This window comes from Dermochelys coriacea, chromosome 6 (assembly GCF_009764565.3).
Source record: "Dermochelys coriacea isolate rDerCor1 chromosome 6, rDerCor1.pri.v4, whole genome shotgun sequence".
NCBI classification, from domain to species: Eukaryota; Metazoa; Chordata; order Testudines; family Dermochelyidae; genus Dermochelys; species Dermochelys coriacea.
Window position 1 is genome coordinate 103133012 of NC_050073.1, and position 13755 is coordinate 103146766.

The 13755-nt window shown below is 40.2% G+C and overlaps 2 long non-coding RNA genes across 3 annotated transcripts in view; one reads left to right on the top strand and one right to left on the bottom strand.

Annotated features, from left to right (window-relative positions):
- Positions 1-13755, top strand: part of LOC122460579 — a 63302-nt gene that overhangs the window by 22847 nt on the left and 26700 nt on the right. Inside the window, exons 1-3 of one of the 2 annotated variants that reach the window (XR_006281977.1) lie at positions 8086-8433; positions 8911-9037; positions 11700-11865. This is a non-coding gene — a long non-coding RNA (uncharacterized LOC122460579). Of the gene's footprint in view, positions 1-8085; positions 8434-8910; positions 9038-11699; positions 11866-13755 lie in introns of those variants that run through there. The other variant, XR_006281978.1, reaches the window with a different exon arrangement.
- Positions 2701-8494, bottom strand: LOC122460578. Its single transcript, XR_006281976.1, has 3 exons — positions 8390-8494; positions 4113-7968; positions 2701-3358 (listed from the first exon to the last, which is right to left on the bottom strand). It is a non-coding gene; the product is annotated as an uncharacterized LOC122460578 (long non-coding RNA).

Sequence of the window (13755 nt, forward strand, 5' to 3'; positions counted from 1 at the left end):
ATACCACTGCTGATTTTATTGATTTTTTTTGGTTAATATGGAGAGTTTTATCTGTGAGCAATACTAATATCCAATATTTGTCTAGCAACTTTCATCCAAAAGCTCTTTACAAACACTATGCGTTTATTCTCATAGCAATGCAGCCACCTCTGCAGTGAACTGACACACCTACATAAGAACACACAGTAGCTTTAGGAAGGCAAGTCAAATTGAAGAGGTCTTTTGGATAGGCAGACTGTAATCTCCAAAACCACAGTATGAATCAAATCATGGGTAGGAAACACCCCATTCTAGTATCAAATGTGCCATGCGACCTTTTCTCATGGCAAGCTGTTTTAGAAAGGTGGTCAACCTTGGGGAGTGTTGTAATAGAATACAATTTAATCTAATTAATTAATACAATATATTTAGTATTTTTTTATAAAGTATTTTAGGGACAGATTACCCTACTCATGTAAGTAGCACCTAACTGCACTCCTGGTCTCATTGAAGACCACTCTTGGAGTAAAGTTTCATGAAATAAGGGTATCCGAGTCTGGTCTTTGATCGGTCGGAGCCTTGAATATGTAATACCCTACTATGGGTCCTGGATATCTATGTGGGGCTGCAGGAGAAGGAATCCTTCTCTGCTCTAGATCCAATTGGCTGTGCTCCGCAGAGGCTACTTCAGCCCCATAGCTAAAGCAGACATCATGGTCCCAGCCCCCGTGCCCCACTGCTGGGGTTTGGAGGACCAGAAGAAATCCCCTAGCTCTGTCACTAGGCACAACCACCCTAGCCCTTTCATCAGCCAGCCTCTGCATGATGATGCAAAACACCCCACTGAGTGGGTACACAAGATTTGTGTAGCCTCTGAAAGGCCACCTCAAATAAAGCTCCCTTTCTGTGCAGTGGGCACCACACTGGTTTCAATGCCCCAAGGAAGGCCCCCACGACAGTCCAGGTGGGAGTAGAATTTACCCCAATTACAAATCAAATAATGTCAATAATCAAGAGTAACTGTAATAGAAAGTATGCTTTTAATTAAGTATTTGGAGAAAAAATGCATATAACTTGCTTATTTGAGCCTATTCCTGTCTCTTCCTATATTCTCTGCCCCTATCTGGATGGGGCATCGTGCATCTCTCAGACTGCACACTAACCAACTATCAAGTCTTCTAAAATCCACACACTGAACAAAATTATTTGCTTCACCCATGTGACACAGTAGAGGAATGATGGTCTTGTTATTAAAGCACTGGGTGAGGACTCAGGAGATTTATGTTCAGTTCCTGGTTCTGCCATAGGCATCCTATGTGATCTTGGGTGAGCTATGCAATCTTTCTGTGCCTCTGGTCCACATCTGTGAAATGGAGATACTAATAATTTCTTTATGTCTTTAAACTTGAAGGGGCTGGGACTGTCTGTTACTGTGGGTACATACAGCACCTAGCACAATGGCCTCCAATCCTCATTGGGGTTTCTAGATGTGAGTGTAATACAGAAATTAACATTTCAGATTCCCATATGGTATTTTGTCAGTCAGTAGGGTGGCCACCTGCCTGGTTTTCGACCGGAGGGACCTGCCAGTGTCTGGTCAGATCTGCTGACAGGACACCCAAAGTCTGGTTGCTGTGGGTGGGGAAGGTGGGGAGGTGCCAAGTTATCAGCCACACCAGCCCCTAGTTAGCTGGGGCCACCTCCTACCAATGTCGGGCAGCTGCAGCTCCTAGCCCTGGCTCTGCAGGCAAGTCCCGCCTGTCCCGGGCAAAGGTAGGGAGAGAGAGGGGAAGAGCAGTGAGTGATGCAGGGGGGGGGAAAGAGGATTGAGAAGGGGTGGGACTTCAGGGGAAAGGGGCTGGGAAGGAGGGGGGCCTCAAGGGAAGAGGCGGGGCAGGGGTGAGGCCTGGGAGGAAGGGGAGGGGCAGGGGCAGGTTCTCAGGGTGAAGGGGTGGGGAAGGAGAGGTTCTGTCACGCCTGCTGGAGTATCCATTTTTTAAATATTACAAAGTTGGCAATCCTATCAATCAATAAGGAAAGGAGAATTTTATTCATACTACAAAACGATGCTGCTTGTGTAATCAGCACTCCTTCGTTTAAATTGCCTGAATATTCCGGGCAGTTGGGTGAGTGGCAGGGAGAGCAAATGATTTACAACTATGGTGAGGATGCCGATATCCCACAATTTTGTGCTCAAATGTGCACTTGGTCATGTACATTCTCATTTTAAGCACTCCCTTGCTGATATGAAGGCTCATTGTTGTGCTGGGTTTCCTTTGCTCCCATTTAAGCCAGTGGTAGTGAAAGGTGCTTGGCATTTTACAGATGTGGCTTATAATTGCTCAAAGACAGGAATTGTTCAGCCATGTTTGAAAACCAGGCCCTGAATTCTTTTCTCTTCCATGATTTCTTGAAAAATGTGACCTGAAGCAATACAATCCTACCCTAACTTGATGAGAGACAATGTGCTACTGTAGATGCACTTTCCTGGGGATATATATTTTTTCACGCTGTTTTAAAAGTGTTTTTTTCCCTATAAGATGGTGTTTTGAATTTCAAACGATCAAAAGTAAAGACTTCAAACATCACTACAAAATATGTTTGTGATAAAATATTCAATATTCAGTAATAAAACTACAGATTACATAACTCTTTAGCTTAGACATGACCCACTTAAACAAATAGCAGCAGTTAAATCCCTTCTCCCCTCAAAACCTGTACAATCAGTGCATTTATCCCCAATTTTGAATGACGTATGTTTAAATCAATCACACAAACAATATGAGTTTAAACACACTTATTTAATAACAATTTTAATCACTCTATGATAAAGGAACAATGCCATTCATAAATAAAACTCAGTGTACAATGGGACATACCCTAGTTGCACTGAATTCAGTGGAAATATTCTTGCTGATTTCAGTGGGATCTGGTATTAGCCCAGTAGCCAAAATAGGAATGCTGAGCCTTCTCAAATGAAGAAACCTGTTAGGAAGTTAATGTGATCACTATATGAAATTCATTTTAACAAGTAATGCATCACACTCGAGTGGACATTTGCTTAATGAGAGACTCCCTTTAACTAATCCTGCTCCTGCTGAAACCCAAAAGTGCTGTGAAAGTCCAGATCCTTCTTACAGTTAGTGCATATTTTCACAAGTTCCTCATGTTTCATACAATAGGCCAGATCCTCAGCCGGTGTAAATCAGCAGAGCTACGCTGGCTTCCAAAGAGCTAAACATATTTTCATCAGCTGAGGATATGGCCCCATGTCCCTTGACTTTAAATACACTTCTTGTTTAGGATTTAGTAATCCCATGTACATCAAGTGGGCAGCTAGAATTGAATGGAAGAGAGTAGGATCCTAGGAACATTTTTTCTGGGGGGAGAGGAAGAAAGAAATCAAACATTAAGGGGGAACAAGGGAGCTATTGTTTGAGAGGATATATATATATATAATATAGATTAAAAGCTGTTTGATTCATTCAAAACACTCAAGCTGTACATGATGGCCCCTGTTCAGTAAAGCATACCTATTCGTGGCTACATTTAAACACATCCTTTAAGTGCTTTTTTGAATCAGGGCCATTGTCAGCCTATGTAACTGCATGATATAGCTACTGTTACTCTTGTCTTCCCTCCCCATTTCCCTCTGGCTATTTATTACACTCACTTGTTCCACCTTGTCGTTAACGAGATTGTAAATTCTTCAGGGTGGAGACCCTGGCTAGCCTATTGCAGTGGGTCCCCAGTCCTGACTGGGGATTTTTGATGCTACAGCAGAATAATCATAATACTAATAGTAATAAAAATACTGAATAAATACATCTATCCTTTCCTGGAATCTTTTGCTAAGTGGTATTAACCCCCTCTTGCCATTTAATAGGCCACACCCCTGCACTCTCTACAATCAATGCAGCATATTTTTTATTTCTTCAACTTGCATTTGCAATCTGTCCTGACATAATTTACACATTTACACATTTTACAGAGCAAAGCACAGTCATGCAATTTAATTCCAAAAAACATAAGCATAGGAGACTCGGCACACTAGATTAGCAAAGCATATGATATAGTTTTGCCAATATGATATCAAAGGCACACATTTGATTTGAATTTGTGTCAAAATGTACCTGCTGCTCTTCATTTCAAAATAGAAATGTGCTGATGTGTTAACCCATATTCACACACATGGGGATTCTAATTGCTGAGTATTGCACATGTAGACCAATGTCCTTTATGAAGGCATTTTCTTTCCCCTCCTCTTCCCCATCCCAAAGCAGCTGGCATTCACATCACCAGAGAGAGGAAGCCTGCGAGAGATATTGAGATCACTATTCAGCTTAAAGAAATAAAGTTCTGACTCAGTTAGGGTCCTCTGGGTTCTTCTCCTGATCACTGCACTATTGAGCCATCATTCCAGTTCTATTATTTCTTTTAAATAGGGATTTAATGCTCATACATGGTGGAAGGTGAATGCTAGAGAATGAAAGGTGATCACTGCAGTAAAGGACAAATCAATAAAGGACCAAAGTGCTCTATTTATACATAGGGCAAACTAAAGTGAAAGGAAATGTCTTCAAGACTCTCTCAAGCAGTTTCACTAATAGAATTGATAATTAAATTCCCAAACTATTAAACTTGGATTTTCTTTGACAAAATAGTGATGTACTAGAGGAAGAATTGACAGATACCTGGACCATGGGCCTTTAGTTCATTTTGGTTTAGTGTAATTTACAGGAAAAGCATTTGATTTAATTTTGTGAATTTTTAATTAAGTGAAGATTGATAGCTACAGAGAATAGTCTTATAAATAAAATTAAACTCAACCCTTAGATATGCAGTGAATTTAGTATTTTTCTTGGATTCTGGGTTTTATACATATATGTCTGTGTGCATTTGCTGCAATAGCTGAAAAGCTGAGGTTTATTCACTAGGCATGAAACACGTTAATGTCATCTGCTTTATTTCCTCTTTGATCTGATTCAAACTGGAGGTTGTGTGACGAGTGAGCTGAACATATTGCTAAATCAACTGGCTAAATTCTGCTCTCCTTTATACAGGTAAAACATTGAATTTAATGGGGTTTCATTGGTTAAAAGGAGAGCAGAATTTGGCCCTTGAAGCTTGGATGCAAATCTGGGTCCGATCTTCCCCAAAACGTGGCGGTGTTTGTATCGGAGGTTTTGGTTTGGGCTCAACTTTAGTACTAGGTCAATAAATGAAAGATTTATTTTCTGTTTTAACCTACAGCAAACCCTGATTGGCAGGCCCTGAAAGAGACAGTTAACTTCACAAACTCAATAAATATGACCATCTGGGAGAATGCAAATTTAGACAAATGTGAAATCTGTGGGTTGACACTTTTTGCTTAGAACACTCCACACCATGAAAGCATTAAAAATACATTCATATGACCTAGAGCATTTATTAAGGCCTTTAATTTACAGCAAAATGCAAGGGCCTAATTCAGCCCTACATTTTCCCCAAGCAACCCAGTGAAGGATGTTGTGCATTACAGGGAACAATTTCATTCCTATTTAGTTTTCTGATCCCATCCCTGCTCATCTCCAGGCACCTCAGTCTGGGGTTTCTCTCACTGAAACTAACCCTGAGTGGAATCTGTGTGAAAAAAACAACATGTTGATCCCCAACTATTCTTTCTGTGAAAACTCATTTTTATTCCTGCCTCTCTTTATGCCTTTCCCTTTCTAATCAGCCAGTGACTTGAAAAGAGGTTAAGTATCTTTGCACATGAACCTGCAAACCTTTACTCCTGTGAACAAGCTATTTAAAGGTTCAGTTGAATAGACGCTGCAGGTTCAGGTCCTGATAGTCAATAGCAGGAGTCACATGTGCATTCGCCAGCATGTTCTCCCCTGGATGCAAGTGCTTCACCCTTTGAAATGCTTGTGCTCATCTGATCCTTGAGTAGTAAGAAATCCAAGGCCACTCTCAATCTCGGTTCCACACAGCAAAACATGTAGTGCTGCTATCCAACCCCTGGGCTGGCTCGGAAGTATTATCTAGTGGTGCAGTGATATTTATTTGTCAGTGAATAGTAATTTCTTCAGCTCTTGCACAATATGTTTTGGCATGATATAATATTTAGTTCTTTCTAAATATTGGTTTGTACAACACATCCATGCAGAGCCATAGAGAAGAATAAGAACCTCTGTTAGTTTCCTGCATGGGTTAACCACACCTTGGGTCTGGGCCTGCAGGAATAAATGGGCTCTATTTTACTGTGCACCCTGCCTGACCTGAGCTGGTGAGTGGGCAGGGATGGGGTAAAGCACGTGGTGTGTTATAATTTGCTGTTGGCATAGGTGAGCAGTAAATACTTACCCCTGGCTGGTGCAAGAGAGGAGACCTGAGGAAATTGTGCCTCCGAGGACAATACCTCCTGGAACTACTGCTGAGACAGTGTAATTCATTCAGTGCCCTTTGCTGATGACTGTGACTAAAGGCAAAATTTAGTCCTCACAAAACACTGTATCATTTACTAGGAGGAGTTATCTTAGCCAGAATAGCTGTTTAAAAAATAACAATAATAATAATAATAATAAAAAACACTAGCCAAATTTTATTTTTCTTGAGAAGTTACTGATTTTTTGGCAAAACACCTGACCACTTCCCCCCTTATATTAGTACATGAAGGCAGGAGCCTGCAACCCTTACTCATGTGAGTAGTTCTCACTCTCACAATTAGGTCCATGGTGTTCAGCAGAACTACACATCTAAGTAAGATTTGCTTGATTAAGGTCTTATTTTGTACAGTGGATGATAGAAGACAAATAAGCAAATAGAGCACACCTGAGTATGCATCAAGATTACAGCATAAAGCAAAGCAGTAGTTGTTTAAAGCAACTTATTTCTTTGGAAACAAAATATTGCATCTTTCCACTCCAGGGGCAAGATCCTCAGCTGGTGGAAATTGTCCTAGTACAATTTACTTCATTTGGCATAGCTTCACTGGCTTCAAGGAAGCTATGACAATTTACACTGGTGAGGATCTGCCTCTGGCTTTCTGGTTATTGACCAAACCATGTTCAGAAATATTCAGTCCACTGAAATAATAACAATAAAAAGAAGAGACAATGTATTGAATGTAATTTACTCATAGTCTGGGTACTTACAGGAAACCAGGTGGTTAGCACAAAAGTGAGGGCATGCATGTTGCTATCTGCATTTTTTAAAAGGGACAGAATGAACAGAAATAGGAAGATTTCTGAGAAAGGAGAGAAACCTCCAGAGTGGGAGATTGTCCCTTTGAAAGAGGATCTGTCCAAAGTCCGGTTTCTTGTAAGTCTCTTTTTTATGTAATCTACTTATGGTTAGATAATCAAACATTCAGAGATGCTGATATCCTTACATTAGATAATCATACATTTCAGGTATCCTTTCTATGAAAATTAGTCTGTTAACAGCTCTATGCAGGAAATGCACAATTCTAAACTCTCCAGCCTACTTCATCTACACTTCATCAGATTAACATTAGCGTGAAATCTCCAAGACAATATAAATGAGATCAATAAATAGTGTGATCAGTCTCAGCTTGTTTTAAGTGTCCAGAGAGATAGTTGACAACTCTTCTAGACTGACATTCTTTTACCCAATCATGCACAGCAAAAAGAACACCAAACATAGTGTACTGACACTAAGTGTTACCCATCATGAAGATCTGTGTACTTAGGACCAGATCCAAAGCTCATTGAAACCAGTGGGAGTCTTTTCACTGATTTCAATGTACTTTGAATCAGATCCTTAAACACTGTTGAATTTATATTAATGTTAAGAAATAAAGAAACAATAATATACAACTCAAATGATCCCTTTCTTCTGGGGTTCCAAGTGCACCCTGTCTTCTCTGCCTCTCTTTTAATTTTCTAAGGTATTCAGAGCCAGGACTGTATCGTCTTGTGCCTTGTACAGCTCTGACCACACCATCAGTAAATAACAGATAGTAATAATGTATGTTTCCAAGTCCTGAAAAGAAAAAAAAAGAACAAACCCTCTAGATTTTAGATTTTTAAAAGAAGAGAAAAAATACTACCACATGTGAAAGCTGACACAATACAATTTCTAGCACACACACACAAAAAAGTACAAATGGCTGAAATAAACACACTACAAACAACCTGAGTGATACTGAAACAAAGAAATATAAATATACAAGCCTGATCCAATCTTGCATTACTCCAGCTTTACATTGAAATCAGTGCAATTATACCAGCACCAACCTGAAGTGGTAAATCAGGCCCTTTCTCAATATCATCCATAGCTATATCTAGCTACATATTTCCTAGAGAAACATGGACTAGGTCATTCTGAATACATGTGTTTCACTGATTACTTCACCATATGCCAACATTGTTTCTTTGTGCTTTCTCCATTTAACAAAACTCACCAAAACAGCTTGGTAACAGGAGAGCTTTATTTAATAGCAGCAAGGTAGGTAAAACATTTCCTGTACCCTTCCTTCCTCTCTTTTTATGTTTCCACCAAACCTAACAAGTTGCAGTCTTTCAACAGACTAAAACAGAGCGTGCTTTGCGACCGCCTTTGAAAAGAAAACAATAATTATTTTTGCATACCAGTTACAGCCTGTTTTTAAGAGAATGAAAAAGAGAAATCAATGTTGTTGTTTTTCCTTGTAGAGAATTTCAATGGAACCGCTTTGGCACCAATTGTAAGTTTTTCAAAGTCCTGTGCCACTCTGCCTAGCACAATTTTAGTGCATTCTGTACTGCCCTGGGATCTAACCCCCACCCCCCAAAGATCTCTTTCTCAGCCCCTTCATCTGTAACCTTTCTGCAAGTAAATGCTAATTGAAAAAGAAAGAACACCACTAATCTTGGAATTTAAATGCATTTAACAAAACCAATCTCAATCTAAATTGTTGTTTCACCATTCCCTTTTCCCCAACAGATGTCGAGAAACTGCAATTCCTATTAAGAACACTTGACTGTTTACTCAGCAAGAGAACTCCAGGCTCAAGCTGCATCAATCTAACTGTGTTTCAAGACGTCAGCCCCCTGAAAAGTGTAGACCGTTAGTTGGTTATTTTTAAATGTAATCTTCACATAAAAGAGTTGCTGCATTTTTCTTTCACTTTGTCATCCCTTTTTTTACTCTCTATTTTTAATGATGGCATTAAACATAGATGTCCTGAATTTTTATGTCCCATTCCATTTAGGTTTCTTTTAATGCTGTTTTATTTCATTTTTTCCCCTTTCCGTATTCAGTGAGTGGAAATATTAGTGAAGATTTGTGAACATTATTGAGAGAGGAAAAAAGAATGCCAGCAAATGTTATATAGTAAAAATGTTAGACATCAAAAGGACAAATGTGTTTTCTTACTGATCTTTACAGTAAGGCCCCTGTGGGCTTTGACCACAGACCTGCGTAAAGTTATCTAAGCAGATAAAGGCGACTTTGTGTGGTTTTGCTGTTTTGTACCAGGGCGTCGTTAGTTAAACCTTGATCAGGAAAGCAGTACATGGTTTTCTTTGCCTTTATCTCTTCACACAATCCTGCAACTTGTAAATATAAGCTTTATATTTAAAAAAAAGCCTACCTGCTGAACTCATGAAATGATGATTAAAAAAGGGACTTAGGCCCCAATACTGCAAATTCATATCCACATGCTTAACATTTAGCACGTGAGTAACTGCACTGAACTCAACTCATGTGTTGAAAGCTAAGCATGTGTATATGGGTTTGCAGCATTGGGGCTTCAACTATTTTAAGTCTGTAGATGGACTGATATAAGCTCAGTTTTACAGAGGAAAAAATATACAGTGTGAAAGTTACACTCAGTGAGTGCCTAACACTCTACAATAGATTTTCCTCATTGTCCATTTTACTCACCAGATTCTGAAATGCAGAGGATCAAACCCTTCAGTCCTTAAATGGGACCAAGGGCTGAAGGTCCAATTTGCTATCAGTTACGCCTGTGTAAATTCATAGTAACTCCACCAACTTGTTGGATTCTGTATTAGGACAGCAAGCTTCAGCCATAAAATCAGAGAAGGAAGTATGGTAGCCTTGGAAAAATATCAGAAGCAGAACTGACACCGCATCTATTAATGGAGCATTTGATCCTCTGAGCTTCTTTGAGCACCTTCCACTCCTACTGTTGTAAGTGAGATGGTAGGGTGCTCAGCACACCCTAGGGTCAGGCCCAAATGAAAGTGAATTCAGTGCTGCAGCTCTATAAACAACCATGGTTTAGTATTGCAATGCAGAGAAAGTGAGCGAAAGTAAAGAAAAAGATAGATCTGGAGGGTGCTGGACTAAGCTTTAAAAGGAAATCATCAAATAGTGTGAGCCTCAAATATCATTTCAAAAATAAAATATTTAGTTAATTAATTTAGATCTGTATGCAAAAATATATTTATACACATTTAAAAAAAACTTAATTGAATTGATAAGTACATAAGAACGGCTATACTGGGTCAGACCAATGATCCATCTAGCCCAGAATCCTGTCTTCTGATAGTGGTTGGTGCCAGATGATTCAGAGGGAATGAACAGAACAAGGTAATTATCAACTAATACATCCACTGTCATCTAGTCCCAGCTTCAAGCAGCTGGAGGTTTAGGGATACCAAGAGAATAGGGTTGTGTCCCTGACCATCTTGTCAAACAGCCATTGATAGACTTATTCTTCACGAACAAATGAATTCTTTTTTAGAACCCAGTTATACTTTTGGCCTTCACAGCATCCTGTGGAAACAAGTTCCACAGGCTGACTCTGTGTTGTGTGAAGAAGTACTTCCTTATGTTTGTTTTAAACCTGCTGCCTATTAATTTCATCAGGTGACCCTGATTCTTGTGTTATGTGAAGGGATAAATAACACTTCCTTATTCACTTTCTCCACACCATTTACAATTTTACAGACTCTATCATATCCCGCCTTAATCATCTCTTTTCTCAGATGAACAGCCCCAGTCTCTTTAATCTCTCCACGCATAGAAGTTGCTCCATACCTCTAATCATTTTTGTTGCACTTCTCTGTACCTTTCCAATTCTAATATATCTTTTTTGATAGGGGAAGACGAGACCTGCAGTATTCTAAATTGTGGGCATGTCATGGATTTATATAGTGGCATTTTGATATTTTCTGTTTTATTGACTATCCCTTTCCTAATGGTTCCTAACATTCAGTTAACTTTTTTGACTGCCACTGCCCATTGAGTGGATATTTTCAGCGAACTATCCAGACTAGTTCCAAGATCTTTCTTGAGAGGTAACACCTCATTTAGACCCCATCATTTTGTCTGTATAGTTGGAATTATGTTTTCTAATGTACATTACTTTGCACTTAGAGACATTAGATTTCATCTGCCATTTTGTTACCCAGTCACTCAGTTTTGTGAGATTCTGTGTTACTTATTGGAATGCATCCGATGAAGTGAGCTGTAGCTCACTAAAGCTTATGCTCAAATAAATTTGTTAGTCTCTAAGGTGCCACAAGTCCTCCTTTTCTTTTTGTGTTACTCTTTGCAGTTCACTTTGGACTTAACTATCCTGAGTAATTTTGGATCGTCTGCAAACTCTGCCACCTCACTGTTTATCCTCTTTTCCAGATCGTATATGAATATGTTGAACAGCACTGGAGCCAGTACAGATCGTTAAGGGAACCCTGGTATTTACTCTCCACTATGAAAACAGACCATTTATTACTATTCTTTGTTTCCCAACTTTTAACCAGTTACTGAGCAATGTGAGGACCCCCTTATCCCAGGACTGCTTACCTTGCTTAAAAGACTTTGGTGTGGGTCTTGTCAAAGGCTTTCTGAAAAGTCCAAGTACACTCTATCCACTGGATCACCCTTGTCCATATGCTTTTTGACTCACTCAAAGAATTCTACAGATTGGTGAGCCATGATTTACCTTTACAAAAGCAGTGTTGACTCCTCCCCAACGTATCCTTTTATGTGTGTGGTAATTCTGCTCTTTACTCAGGGGTGAAAGTAACATAAAAGGCTTATCGGTATGGGGGCCAGACTCTAGGCCGCTGGAAGGGGTGGGGCCTCAGGCACAAGGGGCGGGGCCTCGGATGGAAGTGGTGGAGCTGGGGCCAGCCTCCCCAGCCAGCCTTTCCATGCTGCCAGGCCCGCCCTGCCCTGGGGCTCCGGCAGCAATTTAAAGGACCCGGGGCTCCGGCCGCTGCAGCAGTAGAGGCAGCAGCAGCAGCCGGGAGCCCAGGACCCTTTTAAAGCACTGGGGCCTGGGCAGCAGCCCTTTTTGCTCCCCACATCAGCGGCCCAGCTGGTAGTGCCACCAACGGGGTAGGGGAAAGGGGTATTAACATCAGCTGTGTATGGGCCGGTACCGGCAGCCACTTCTTACCAGTACACCATACCAGCCCACTTTCACCTTTGTCTTTACTATCGTCTCAACCAATTTGCCTGGTACTGACGTTAGGCCTACAGACCTGTAATTCTCAAGAGCACCTCTGAAGCCTTTTTAAAAATCGGTGTTACATTACCTATCCTTCAGTCATCTGGTACAGAGGCTGATTTAAGCAATACTACCACAGGTAGTAGCTCTGAAATTTCATATTTGAGTTGCTTCAGAACTCTTGGGTGAATACCATCTGGTCCTGGTGACTTATTACTGTTTAATTTATCAATTTGTTCCAAACCTTCCTCTTTTGACACCTCATTCTGGGACAGTTTCTCAGATTTGTCACCTAAAAAGAATTCAGGTGCTTACTGAACATTTCTCAGCAGGCTGGATTCAAAGAGGCAGCAAAATTGTGGTATTGCAAGAGGAGCAGAAAATAAAATTGATTATAAACAGAAAATGAAACCAACCAAGAAAGTGAACTGCAACAAGTAAACAATTTAACATAAATAATGGAAATTAATGAGATTTTATTTTTAAATCTCTCAAGATGTAGTGAAGATCGTGATTAATAAGACTAAAGCAGATTTTTGAAATCTAATGGATAAGATCTCTAGCCCGCACTCCAGCTATGCAGCCATAAATCTGTCAGATCAGCTGCTTGTGAGGTCCTGGAGGGGAGTTTCTAGGCAACATAGAATTGGTATGGTATTTCTCTGGTATAGACATACAAAAGAAACAAAGAAAAGCATTATTGGAAGGCCCACTGTTAAATGAATGGCTCATGGAATTGATAGATGTTGCTGCCTACAAGAGAACCATCTTCAGCGTGTGAAACAGCTTATCAAGTGAACACAATTCTCAGCTGTGGATCAGGCCTAATATTTGGAGTCCTTTACTAGATTTTGAAAAGTGCTTATGTGACTTAGGAGCCTAAATCCTCTTTCAGAAATGACTTGGGCACTCACTTAAAGTCAATGAGACATAGGATCCTAGGGTAGGATTCCCAGAAATACTTAGGTGGCTAACTCCCATTGAAATTTACAATAATGGGACCACTAGTGGAGCAAGGTACTATTCAAAATGATTAAGGGTATAAGACTCTGGATCCAAATACCTACAATGGATCTATGCCTTTTAAGATTATATGAAAATGGAGGCCAATTTTAAAGAAGTGGGTAAAGGGCCCGGGTGCAAGTGCAAAATATGTGCACCCACATTTGCATGCACAGTTTTCAGAGTTGTATGCACAAATTAAACAATTGCACATGTACACCAGGACCTGATTTGTACATGCAAGGTCCTCAGGGCAGGGACTGTCCTTTATTGTGTGTCTGTCCAGCTCATAAAACAATGAGGCCCCAATCTCATCTGGGGCCACTGCACTCTAGGGTAATCTGAATCCTTTCTGTGCCATC